This window comes from Ammospiza caudacuta, chromosome 2 (assembly GCF_027887145.1).
Source record: "Ammospiza caudacuta isolate bAmmCau1 chromosome 2, bAmmCau1.pri, whole genome shotgun sequence".
Lineage (NCBI taxonomy): Eukaryota > Metazoa > Chordata > Aves > Passeriformes > Passerellidae > Ammospiza > Ammospiza caudacuta.
Window position 1 is genome coordinate 70,070,738 of NC_080594.1, and position 14,506 is coordinate 70,085,243.

Below are 14,506 nucleotides of genomic sequence, written 5' to 3' on the forward strand. Positions count from 1 at the left end.
GCACTAGCAGCTCCAATCTGTCTACTGTCTTTCTGACTTGGTACAGGCAAAAAACAAATTTAGATCAATACCCACCATTTGGCATCAATATCCCAATTTCTATCAAGACATCAGCAGTAAGAATCTTACTGTGCAGAGCATTCAAAATATTCTCTCCAAAAGCACTATTGACAAAAGAGTGGGACATAATAAGAAATCAAATGAAGCTGAATAAATACTTGCATTGAATGTTTGATATCAAGAACGCATTAGCTGAAAACAATAAGCAAAAGAAACAAAAATATGATTGGGCAACGACCTCAGTAATCTTCATGGTTGCATGATTAATTTGTGTGCCTTGGGTGCTGCAGTGCTAAACATGGAGAAAATCACCAGGCCTCACAGCTCTGGAAGTTGGAGGGGGAAATGGGATACCCAACTTGTGTCAAAGTTAGATTGTCAAATTTTTGCACAGACATTTTATCTGTTTTGAGGGACTACAAATTCAGCATGCCCATTGTGACTGGTATTTTCTAAATTTTGTGTGTTCTAGTGCCAGCTGTTTAAAAAAAAAGAAAAGGTCAAGGACTTCTGGGCACCAGGAGGAAGAGATTAGATGAGCTAAGAACAGAGTAGCATCAGAGAATTAAAACTGTTTGAGTTTCACAATTATCCAATAGGCTATGCTGAGGATGCTGGTTGAGTAGGCAGATTTACTGGATTTTAAAATAATTTCCTGAGGTACGTGTGCTGAGATAAATACATTTTGTTGCTGTAGAAATGCAAATTGAAATGAAGAAATAAATCCTACAAAGGCTTGAGCAGTGGCAAATTGCAGTCATTATCTCAACGTCATTCCTTTGTGCTTCCTTGTTCTAAGCTTTCTTATGATCATCATTATTTAAATTTAATGTTGTGCATTGCTAAGGGGCATCACTTTGTAACACATAACTATAAATGTCTGCTGTTGTATGATACTTTTTAACCTTATTTTTTTCCTATTTATGTGGAAAAACTACAGGTGTGTAAGACATTACAGGAACAGGAATAGAGCTGTTGTAACAGGGAGGGGAGTACCACCATACCATCCTCTGAGGTTATCATGTGTTTATTTTAATCAGCACTTCAATGTCAGGAGTTCCTTACCTGGATTTCTTCTATATGTGGGAGTGTTCTCTGTTTAAAAATCAAAGCAGAGACTTCAGCAGTGTACAGTCAGATGGTAAAGAGCTGAAGTCTGCATATTACAGGCCTGATTCATTTGTGCTGTTCCAACCCATGCTCCAGGGTTCCAACAAGAGAACTAACCACAATTGACCTTGTGAGAGTAAAAGCTTTTAAATTGCAATGCTTTGGCAGGCAGGTGTGAATCTATGGAGTAGCTATACAAACAATTACTCAGCTTCCCAGTTTGGTGGTTGTATTATGATCACTTAGTAAGATTGCTTGGGCCCCTGGTGTCTCCTTTTAAGCCTGGATCTTTGGGGCAAAAACAGATTCATTTTTTTTTTTCATGGCAGTGTGTCTGCATTTGTGTGTTCCATTAGTCTATCCAAAGTATGGACACGCACCCCAGTTCCTAATAATTTTCTATCTCAGAAAAATGAAGTACAGTGAGCAGCAGAGTCCCTTCCCTAGCCTGTGTTCAACCAGCACAGTGGAATTTGAAATACTTATTTAAAATGTAATGTTTGTAGAAAAATGCCTTTAAGTAGATGAAGGAAGACACTAGAGACCAGAACAGGATGAACTACTAAATTAAATAAAGCTTCTGGGTTTAGAGAACGTAAATCAACAGCTTGTGGCAAGAACAGTCCTCAAGTTAGCAATTTTGTCCTTGCCTGCATCTCTTATTCTCCGCCTGTTGCTTCTAAGCCATTCCTAAACTTTTTACTAATTATTTAATTCTTCTGATCTAAAACATATATTTTTTGATTCCCAAATTTTATAGTATTCTCAACTCCTTGTATTGTCATCATATACATCGAAGATGGCATTTATCTCATTCATCTTAAGCATTTACAGTGAAGTTGCTTAAGTCTAAACTGATCAGTTTACCGGCCATGGAGAAGGATGGAAGCCAGAATTAGTAACTTAGGCCAGTGCTATATGTAGACCTCACAAGATCCATGTCTGCTCCTGAGGACTCTGCTGGTGTCTGCATTTATTCACTCATTCACTTTCAGGAGGTTCACTTTCACACGGCTCATGGGTAGACTCAAAGCAGCTGGTTTCCATCCACAGCGCACTTTGTAACAGGTGACCCCATCCCTGTCTATTACCCCCATGAAACTAGAACATTATTGTTGTATTTTTGTTTCATCTATTTCAAAGAGTTTGAAATTATGTGAAACTTGTGTTGCAGGTTGCTATGATGATGTGTTTATAACACAAAACTGAGGGTACATTTCATACCCTGAGGCCTGACTGGAGGATATGGCAGAGAAAGGCATGGCTGGCTCAGTTTTGCCTATTCTGTCTTTTGGGAATGACTACTGGCACAAACCATCAACAAAAACCAAGCCTGTTTTATTTTGGGGGGAACAAAGAAACCAATCAAACACCCTAGGAGTGAAGCAATAAATAGACTAGGGAACTGAGACTCAAGAATGAACTAAGAAACTAAGTTTTTTGATTGGGTACATGTATTTAAAGAAAATAATTTTTAATTGTCTAAGGTAGAGCTAGGTGAATGCCATTCTTGATTTCTTGTCTCCTTCACAGGATGAGCAGACTGTCTGCTAGGAAAACTTCCTTTTGTCTAGAAAAATCTTTACTAGTAGGAGCACCCATAGGAGCACCTTCAATGTTGTACTTTCATGCTGTTAATTTTGGGGTTTGATTCTGCCTTTAGCAGTGTGATGCACATTTGGACCTTGTGAAAAAATGTTGGACAGATGTAAATATTCTCATGGGACAAATAAGTTGAGTTAGTATTTTGGGATTGTGAGGATCAAACTGGTCATCTATGTCCAAAAAATTTACTGCCTAAAATTTTTCTTTATTTTTCATTCCATTCTCATTTAAGCCCAATAGACCTTAGACTTCCTAAGTAATATTGAAAGACTTATTACTTTAACTATTTAATACTTTAAATAATGATTTCATGTTTAAATCATTTGGGTACTTTTAAAATTTTATCCATGGTTTTTGACCCAGAGATTAAACACAATGGCCCTAAACATCAAAAAATTAAAAGCTGTTTTTCTAAGAGCCCTAGCAGCATTGTTAACAATCTCTTTTTTTTACATTTGCATCCTGTCTCTCCTGCATGTACAGGCCCATACAGAGATATAACCCTGTACACAAAGATAAAATTCAGACAATATCTTAACATCCTGAGCTGCTATTCTGTGTCACCACTATTTGAATAGTCATTATTTATTTCCTAGTTCCCTACTTCTGACAAATTTCTGCCTGATTGGTGCCTTTAGGGTATAGATTTATATTTTTCACTCTCTTGATGAAAATAATTTTCTCATATTGAATGAGATTGTGATTGCTTTATTTTTCTAAATATTTCCTCTTTTAAGAGGTAACTCACATGGCTTGGCCCATAAGTGCTAACCATATATTCATTGCTATTTCTATATACAGTCTTTTCTTAGATTGCAAGCTCCTTGAGATAAAATTCTGCAATCTTACTCAGAAGTTAGAGATTGAAATGATCCTAGTTAGTACTCTTAGCCACAAATGTACCAATTGTAATAGTAGATGCTGAAAAATAGATGGTGTAGGCATTGTTTATAAGCACAAAAAGCCTCTGCATCAAGACCTGAGATTGACACAGTTCAACCTCATCACAGCTGACCCTGCTTGGAGTAGATTGGACTAAATGACCTCCTGAATTCCCCTGAAACATGAATTATACTATGATGTTATGAACTTCAACTGCTACATTCCATTGTTACTTTATGTCTCTTGGAAACAAAATACCAGAAAAACATTTCTGCTGTAAATTTTATTTTTTATGCATATTTTATATGCATATTTTTTATGCATATAAAAAATAAAAAATTTTTATTTTTTATGCATGTGTTTTATATATATATATATATATATATATATATATATATATATATATATAAACAGGGATGTACAAATACTGGACTCTTGCTATTCTTACAGGATTCTAAAATGAAATCATGCCCTTTTCAAAGTTATTTGGTACTTCTAGTGTCATGGAAATAAATTTACTTTGTTTTAGTAAGGGAAACCAAAATGAAACTCACTGAAAATGTTACTTTAAGAAGCCAGTCAATGCATTAATGGGAAAAGATTATCCATCCCTCAGCAGAATATTTTTAATCTATGATTGTTGTTGCTGCTTTTTAGAGAGGTTCAGTTCTTCTAAGTCATATATTTTTCAGTGATAACAAGGGCTGCAAGGTGTAGTTTAGAGTCACATTCTTACTCTGGCATCAGTTAAAACATTCAAACTCCCTCTTCTTTTCCATTCCTTTCTTTTTTGTGTCAAAACTATATCATATTTTGTGTACATTTTCTTGTAGGATTGAAGAGAACAATTTTATGTTTGAAATATAAAATCAATCTTGATGCTAAAATTGAGCTATATGGGCTTTTTTAATATTTGAGAGCAATCATATTCTCTGAGGAATCTGTGTACAAACTCAGATCTGAAAGAAAATGGTGGTGTTTTTACAGTATGTGAACACAACCATCTGATTTATAGTTCAATCTGTTAATGCACTCTGTTATTAGGCCACCTGGCAGTTTTATGCATTGTGAATTTAAAGAGATGCTCAATGTAACATAAGCTTTACAAGCTGGGGAAATATTATTGAAATGAAACATGAATGAGAACCATTTAAACAATAAAATAATGTGTGTAGACTATATATTTTTTTCATTTTAGTAAATGCACAGCCTAGGTTTTATTTGCTGAAGTTAGATGAGGTTCTGAGAGACTCCAACGATGAAAGTTTGAACAAGCTTCTTATAATACTGACAGGTCTGTAGTTTTTGAAGCTCACATCAGTAAAACTAAGCACACATCTCTCTATTACACCAGGAAAATGCAATTTGGAGAACTATTTTCGGTTTTCTTAAGGTAACATTTAATTATTGTATGGGTTGCACTTCATTCCTCAAGAGAAAAGAAAAATATAGATATATGTCTACCAGAAAAAAATTGATAGACACAGTTTTACCAGCCCACACTGTAAATGGTCATGAAAAAAGGCCTTAAAGAAAACAAGGACCATCTTAATAAGATGGAGTTAGAGTTAACTATGTGTGTGTATATGTATATGTGTATATATATAAGTAATTTACATGCGCATACAAATATTAATTCTATTTCTCTTCTTGCTTTGGTTTTAAGTCTTTAAAATTCTTGTTTCCAAGGTTCTGTTCAATTCCAGAAACTTCCTTTCTCTGTTTAAAATGAAATCTGAGCACATTCATATGACCTCAGGGCCGGCAAGAAGAGTTGGCAGAGCTGCAAACGCAAGCATTCCATTATTCTGTGTATAACCCCTCCTCACCTGGCACAGAACCCTGGAGGCACCTAAATTTTCCTAGGTGCCTATGGGCATGTCTACATTCTGAGCTGTGTTTCAATTAAATGTTTGCTAATTTGCCCAGTACCCACAGGAGACCATTTTCATTGGTGTTAAGAATCAAAATGAAACCTTATCTGTAATTTCTTGCTTTCTTTACAATGTTAAAATAAAGAGATATTTTGCATGCAGTGGAAGCACACAGTGAATAAAATGGGCAGAGCGCCTTTTTAATCTTGCCTGGATAGTTATTTAGGGCACTTCAGAATTCCTGCTATTTTATTTGCCCTCAACTACAGGGACAGGATTGGAATGATTTGGGAATTTTCTTCTCTGGATTTTACTGGTCGTGAGCTGGGAAGGCTGGTTTAAGCTCTGAAAAAAGCACTACAAAAGACAAGTTCAAGGGAATGGTTACAAACTTGAGTCACAGTCCTTTCCCCATGGCAGTGCAGATAAGCACCTTCCCTTTATTCAATACAAGAAGTGAAGCAAAGCACTTTTTATAGGAAATCTTGTGAGTATGTCTATTAATATAAATTTATTAGCACCTCCATGCTTCAAAAGGCACAGAGTAAAGAGGTGTGATTCAACAAGGAAATAGTGCACAGTTAAAAGACCTGTGTGTGTCACCCCACAACCTTGGCCAGGGTATTTAAAGCACATACAAGGCTTTGTAGCTAACCCTGAAATACAGAACCTCAAAGTCTTGCCTAGAAAGGAGTTTATTCACAACTGGAAGATCTAATTTCCTTATTTGACATCAGAGAGGAAGACTTGAATCCAAGTTGTTCACGTCTTTAATGAATGTAGAATAGTTGAGGGTGGAAGGTTGCTCTGAAGGTCATCATGTCCAAACCCTCTGCTCAAGCAGGGAACACCCTGAACCAGTTGCCCAGAACTTTGTCCACAGAGCTTTTGATTATCTCTAAAGACAGAGACTCCACAACCTGTCTGGGCAGCCTGTGCTAAGTCACCATGAAAGTAAAAAAAAACATTTCCCAGTGTTCAGATAGAACCTCCCGTGTTTCAGTTTGTGCTCATTGCCTCTTGTCAAGAGGTGCCACTGTTCACCACTGTAAAGAGTCTAGAGCCTTCCTCTTTATGCCTCTTTCAGGTATTTATGCAAATTGGTAAGATCCCCCTGGAGCCCCCTCTGCTTCAGGGCAAACAGCCTCATCTCTCTAAGCTCTCATGGATGAGATGCTCCATCTAAGCGCACCTTCATTAGCCTGTCTCCATGTTCCTCTTGTACTGAGGAGCTCAGAAATGGACACAGCATTCCAGGTGTGGCCTCACCAGTGCTGAGTAGCGGAAAAGGATCACCTCACTCAACTTGCTGGGAATTCTTATGCTAAACAGCCCAAGATGTCATTCAATTTCTTTGCACCCAGGGCATACTGCTGGTTCGTGTGAACTCGGTGCCCAGTAGCACCCCCTGGTCCTTTTCTGCTGAGCTGTTTTCCAGTTGGATGCTCCCACCACACACTGATGTGTAGGGTTATTTCTCCCCAGATGCAGGGCTTTGCACTTCCCCTTGCTGAATCTTGTAAAGTTCCTGTCCTGCACTTTCCACCACTCTGCTGAGATCCCTCTGGATGGCCCTCTTGTGTAGCAGCTGCTCCTCTCAGTTCTAAGTCACCTGAAAGCTTGCTGAAGGTGCACTCTGACGCATCATCCAGACCATTAATGATCGTGATGTTGGACAAAACTGGAGCCGATGTTAATTACTGGGATATACTGCTAGTTACTGGCCTCCAACTAGACCTGTGCATCTGATCACACCCTCCAGGCTCAGTTCACTCAGTTTTCAACTCACCTCACTGCTGATGCAGCCCATACATCAATGGCTTCTCTGAGGCTTTAGTGGGAGACTGTCACAGGCCTTACTGAAGTCCAGGTATCAATCATAAGGTATTAGGCAAAGATGCTGCTACTAATTGCCTAGATTTGTCATAGGATGGGGAGAAGCAGACAGGTGTTCAAAGCTTCTACAAAAAGAATAATTTTTTGCACTGCCTGTATCACCTTCACTGACTATAGATAGAGTATGGGATTACTCAGCATGATGCAGAGAGCAAACAATGGCCATAAGTTTCACTTTTGTGAGTCCGTACTTGGGATAGAAATCTTACATCATGCCGTGGCCAGGGAACTAAGGTGAGAGGCAGTGTTACTCCTCTCACATTTCATTATATCTAGTTCAAGGCAGCATATTTGCTAAGAGGGCCCAGAAATTATTCTAAACTTCTTGTAGATCATCACTGAACTGAATGATTTTCAGATGGTGTACATTTGAGTTTATTTGTCTAAATGTAGATGTCATTATTTAAGAGATCTCGTTTTTTTCTTCTAGGGAATGGAGAGCTACCCAAAGATACCTCAAAATGGCTCAATCCTGTACCAAACCAGACATAGCTAGTACCATTTGAAATAACTTGACCTCTCCATCCAGTGTCTGATACTCCAAGAAACTGTGTTTGCCACAGGTTCTTTTCATTGTATAACAGCACATGAGACTGTCTCAAATAGTCTGAGGCATCTTAAATAGTACTAGACACTAATGGTTTGTGAAATTTTGCTCTTGGCTACTTTTAAAATTCTATCAATTGCTTTGGCAGACATTTAGCTCACACATAATCGTGTATTTTTGCACACCTAAATATAGGTGTTACAGGTGGGAGCTAAATCTGGTTTTGGTGAAAAAGTTCTACATAAATAAATGCTTGTAAAACGTATATTTTGAGGAGAAATACGCCATATACACACTTTGAGAAATTTCTCAACACTACTCATAAACTGTCTAGTGCTCTTTAAAGAGCATTAGTACACTATAAGGTTGTAAACAGCCAGTGTTAAAAAATCAGGGTTTTAATCAGTAAGTTTTGAAAATACTTGAATGCTACCTGAATCCAAAGTGCCAGGGCATGGAGTAAAAATAAAGCTGTTTCTATTCTGTATCATTTTTGTTAATCATGATGATCACAACAAGAAAGCTATGTTCTTACTTTAAAATTAACAATGTTAAAATATCTTATAACAGTATTGGGAAATGTCATTAATTTGAGGGTTTTTAATAAGTCTCCAGGCTTAGTCTAATGTGTAGTGACTTTCACCCTACAAGTCAGTGCATGAGGAGACTAATTTGTTTGTGTTAGTTCTGAGAATATTTTTGCACAGATGGAAGGCTTGACAGATTCATTTCTATTCTACTTCTATTTCTAGCCTGCTTCAGTTTTGTTAATCATGATGATCACAAAAACAAAATATTATTATTTCTTTAAAATAAACAATATTGAAAAATCTTTTATCTGGACAAATATCCTTTATTTGGGGCTTTTTATAAGTCTCCAGACAGTCTAAGGTGTAGAAACTTTCATCCCAGGAATGAGCCTACAAGATCAAGTCTGAAGTGCATATGAAAACATGAGCAAGAGGACCATGAACTGCCAGTGTAATACTGAAAGAAGGAATGCAAAGGTACAGCATCTCCTCTGTAAAAACAGAGCAACATAGTCTCTGCAGTTGTCAGCTAGTCACCTTTCACAAGCAGAAAATTCACTCCACAAGGCTTTTAAAAATTCTTCTTTCCTTGTAACAAAGCTGAGCTTAGAAGTTTGAAATCAATGCCTTGTAAAAAGAAACCAAGTGGGTGGCATTTTCCAACCATGAGACATGTCATTATCATTGACCTCACCAGTCTTCTTAAATAGCCAGAGAAGGGCAACAAAATTGTCAATTAGATTTGCAGTGAGCAGGAGTCAGCTTTACTTAACTTGTGCTTGCCTGCATAATCATGCATATCTCTCCTCTATATCAGGGGTTGTTCAAGCCTATAATAACCAGGGTTCAACAAGTCTGAACCACCTTCCTTTGCTGATGATATGGAAGTCGTTGATTTGCTACAGATTATTCAGGATTTTTTGTAGCCTTGACGGATTGCTGTATTTTAAATTCCACCCCTAAGAGCTTCTGCTGCAGCTTCTACTAAATAGGAAACAGTGTAAATAAGTGCAGTATTAGGCAAAACATGACTGTGTTTTCACTTGTTTAAAGACTGACAGGTTTCTTTGTTACTCTTCACATCATAAAGCAAGCACACTAAATTTGGCATGATGTTCAGTCTCATCATAGGACAGGGTAAGGGACAGACTGCTGAAGGTGAGAGCTAAGCAACATTTTGAGAGTTATATGCTGACAGTGGGTGAAATGTGGCAGCATTATGACTTCCTTAGCCACAAATTCTACTGCCATAAAAGCAAAATATTTACTCAAATGTTTTTTAAAAGTTTAATCAGGTTAGATTTAAAGCTGATGAGCATGCTTGTCAGCAGTAATAGCTGTGCAATGTTTCTTCAGTTGGCAGGGTCCACTGTAGGAAGGGTGCTTTTTAAAAATTAGTAATTCTTCCTTCAAGGTTGGTATCTAATTGTTCCCCTGTAGAGAAACTCTCTTTCAACAATATATTCTTCCAAGACTTCCTTTGCATAACATAGCTTGTCTCTTCACCTAATCACAGCACTGAACTTCCCTGTTTTATAGAAGCAGCCTAAAGCTGTGCTGCTCTAAGAAATTCCCACTGACTCACATTTGAGTCTGTGGTTTCACATCCCAAGTTACACTCTGGATACACCAAGGCTAGAAAGGCCTGTTTTATGTGCTGAAAACAGGCACACATTAGTCCTGTTAAGCAGCAACAGCTATGCATATCAGCCATTTGTAAAATGATGATAATCTTGACTACCTTTTCCACACGCATATACTCTGTAGGGGATGGGGCTTTCATGCAGATCAAATATACTGTTCATCAGCAATTCTATGCAGCCACTAGACTAGGTACCCATCAGGGACACATAATATTCCACTTTACTTCAGGGATGTAGAGATTCCATGGGTTAGAGATGTGAATAGTCTTGAGCAGGATTTGGACCCTTTTCCCATGTGCTTGTTTATCCTTTAACATCCATCCTGGAGGTTTTCTACGTAATCTGTATTTCAGGTGATTGATAGTCCACTGGTCTTCGTCTTCATTGAATATGTCCATGTAGAACATGTTGTTTCCTGCTTTATTTCATGGCCCCCTTTTTGTGTGTGAGGACCTTGCCAGGAACATCCACAAAGACACCTCGGAGATCTCTCCTCCTGCCCTGCACGAGATGTACCCAGGGATGTGCCGTATCTGATGCTTGTTGCTAACTTATGTGCCTCATTTGTTTGCTTCCCCATTTTTTGACGCTCAAACGTTCAGAAGACATTGATCTACATTCAAAACTGAATTCTAAACACTAAAATACCCTAAATTTAGGTGTTTCATACACAGAGAAAAAATGAGACAATCTTCTCCTTTCCTCTAAGATTACTGTTTTCAGTTTACACATTTCTACCATATCTCCTTCTACTGTGCCATGCTGGCCCTGGAATTTTTAATGCTCTAAGGCCTGATTTGCTACAGAGGCTAATATTTTTCAAGTGTTATTCAACTCAATTCATCACATTTACTTAAAATACATATAGGAAAACATAAACCATAACAAAATTAGTCTTAGTTATTTAAAAGTGTAGAGCTGTAAACTACTACATCACTGGAAGAAATCTCAATTAAGCAGAATTGCCATCCACATTAAGCAGTAGTCATTGCCACTAAGTATCATTGGACTTAAATTGTTCCCAGAGAGACGTCGTGATTAAGTGGACTTCCTAGTCTAAGTGTATCTCAATTAAATAGAATGTGCTGCATCAGCATTCCATTTTATGAATGCTCTGAGAAGATATTTGATTAGGATTTTGAAATGGTTTGTCTGATTGCTATCATTATTGAAAATTTAGATGGGACTGTGAAAAGAACTTAGGGGAATCCAAAGGATTTTGGGTGGTTTGTACAGAATATTTGGTCTGTGTTGACATGGTCATTTGTGCTTAAGGGGATTAAACAGTAAATCTAGGGGTAAGTATGTGCCTGGTCTTGAAGGCTAAAAAAACTTTTATTTTCCTTTCTAAAATATTTTGGCTTCAAGGAGCTGGTTTTCTGCGCACATATGTTTAGGATTTTAATGCTTATTTAGAACTTTTCAGGGCTTCTTACATCCTTATATCTGCTCTCTCTCATATTTAAATATCAGATGAAACCATTCAGTATTTTAAGCCTGATGTGAAGCAAAGTCATAATCCAGAAATTTTCATTTGCATCCTATCAACCCATATTTTCAGAGTAGGACTAGGTTTCTCTTCTGAATTTTTTATAGACATTACTTTAAAATATCTAGGTTATAATTATCACCTGCCTGAGCCAAATAAATACAGATCCAGTGTAGCACAAAGAGCAAATGAGGGAAACAGAATCATTCTTTCAGGAAAGAAAAATGATGATATGGGTATTCCAGTGGTATAAATTACTCATTCTGTAAGTTCTATTTAATGAGATTTTATTCTGAAATAATTATTTTATGATAGAATAGAAGTCAAAAGAAACCCATTTTTGAATAATATTGTTAATATGAGAAAGAAATGAGGAACAACTGAAAGTCATAAATGTCTATAAGTACATCATCTAGCTGAAAAAGATCATGCAACTTGACAATGTTTGTTTGTGAGTTTGTGTAAGCCTAACAATCTTTTGGAAGCTACTGACAGTTTATTCCACTGGGATAATCAGAATAAAAGTTATAATATAATATCATAAGAAATATAATAATACCTATAATATCAGAATAAAAAACTCCAGAAATGTTTTATTCCTCCCCTCAGTATTTGGGCACTTCTCTGATCTTGCCATGTGCAGTCATGTCCCAGCTGCACAGATGAAGCCTCTGTCACCTTAAAAAATGGAAGTCCACTTATCCTCAATGCAAGAAGGTATTTATCTGCCTAATTCCCATTAGCATTAATGGGAGTTACATGCCTAATGCTGCTCAACATTGGTGAGAAATGCACCTTAAATTTTCAGCTGCTTGAAATAGCAACCTCTGCAACCACACATAAGAGGTTATAAATAAAGGAACAATAGAAACAAAGCAGGCTCCTAAGAGGTACCAGCAGCATATAGATGGAAACAGACAATTTTCCCTTCAACAAGATTTTCTGCTTAAATCATTTTAGTAAATAAATATTTAACAAGTGACAGAACTTAATTGATGTTTATATTTACACGGCAGTTAATTTATATTCTGCTAAAGCTGAATCCTCCATCCACAATAATGCTTTATATCCCTCTGTGGTGGCAGACACCCAAACAGCACAGTTGTGTTTTTGAAGAAAAACATAACAACAACAAAAAAATACACTACTCAAATACTATATAAGTCATTACATTTTTTTTCCTCTCTTCAGCTGTCAGATGCATTGCATTATATTATCAGATTGATAGATCTAGTGTTATTTCAACATTTACCATTTTACAACAACAAATAGAAAACATATAAGGAAGCTTTGGTAACAAATCTTTCTTAATATGTATGTGAAGTAGACAGTTAGTCCAAGAAAAAAATATAACTGATGACAGATTTTATTTCAATCTGCTGGTGCTTATTAAGATGTCTACAAAGAAAAAAGCTGCATATGAATACATCTCTTTGTGCAAACAAAGGAAACTTTTAATTGCTTTAATCAGCATTTGCTTTGTCTTTGCAGCGACATAGAAAAACAAGTCAGGTACAATCAGTAAATGTTTTCTAAAGGAAATTTGTAAGCAGAGACTTCAGATGATTTTTATTATTTGTGTGTTTAGAGCACAGTTAAGTCTGTGTTACAGGTGCAACATCTTAAATTTGCTTTATAAAACAGATTTGTACAAGATTTTATTTTATATCATTTTAGCACATGGAAAAGAAGCCGACATAAATCTGATCAAAACTCTCTCCCACAAAACCCTACAGCAAGAGCTGTAGAAGCTATATCAGATTTTAGAAATCAGAGCACAGCCCAAGGAAATAAGCTGCATGTTGACAAAGATGTGCAGCTCAAAAGATAATAATTTGACAAAATCCATGTCAGCCAACAGGGTTTAGAGAAAGCGATCCATTACTTCTTTCAGCTCATAAGCTCTTGATTTTATATCCTGATGGGCCTGTAGCTCAGTCCTTCGTAACAGAAAGAAGGGCCAAAAATTCTCTTCCTTCTATTGAAAAAAAGGAATAAAAGGAACCACAGCACCCAAATCTCTCTTGAGCAGAGAATGGGAGTTAGTGCTTGCATGCAGAAAATACTCAGCACTTTCTAGATCAGTTGCCACAAGGGAATTAGTTTTTCAAATATCTATACTGGTCGGATAAAGTCATGGTCCTGCTGAAGGGATGGACCATTCACCTATCCAGAAGAATCTCAGGGTCATAAAGTGGATGAGGATGGAAGGACCATAGTGGGTCATCTGGTTCAACCTGTCTGCTCAAGCAGGGCCATTCTAGAGCATGTGGCAGAGGATTGTGCCCAGATGGGTCTTGAATATCTTCAGTGAGGGAGATTCCAAGGCCTTTCTGGGCAATCCGACCCAGGACTCAGTCAATTGCACAGAAAAGAAGTTCTTCGTTATATTCAGGTAAAACTTCTTGTGCATCATAGTCTGTCAGAACCACCAAGAAGAGCCTGGCTCCATCCTCTGGACAGCCTCCCTTCAGAGACTTGTACACATTGATGAGATCCCTTCTCCATTGTCTCTTCTGGAGGCTGGCCTGGCCCAGCTCACACAGGCTTTCCTCATAAGAGAGATGTTCCAGTTCTTTAATAATCTTCCTCTCTGCTGGGCCTGCTCCAGGAGCTCCATGTCTATCCCGTCCTGAGGAGCCCAGAACTGGACACAGCACTCCAGACGTGGCCTCACCAGGGCTGAGCAGAGGGGCAGGATCAGCTCCCTTGAGCTGCTGGCAATGCCCTTCCTAATGCACCCCAGGATACCTTTGGCCTCCTTGGCCCCCAGGGCACTCTGCTGGCTCATGGGCGGCTTGTTGTCCACCTGGACTGCCAGATCCCTCTCTGCAGAGCTGCTTTCCAACAGGTGAGCCCCCAGCATGTGC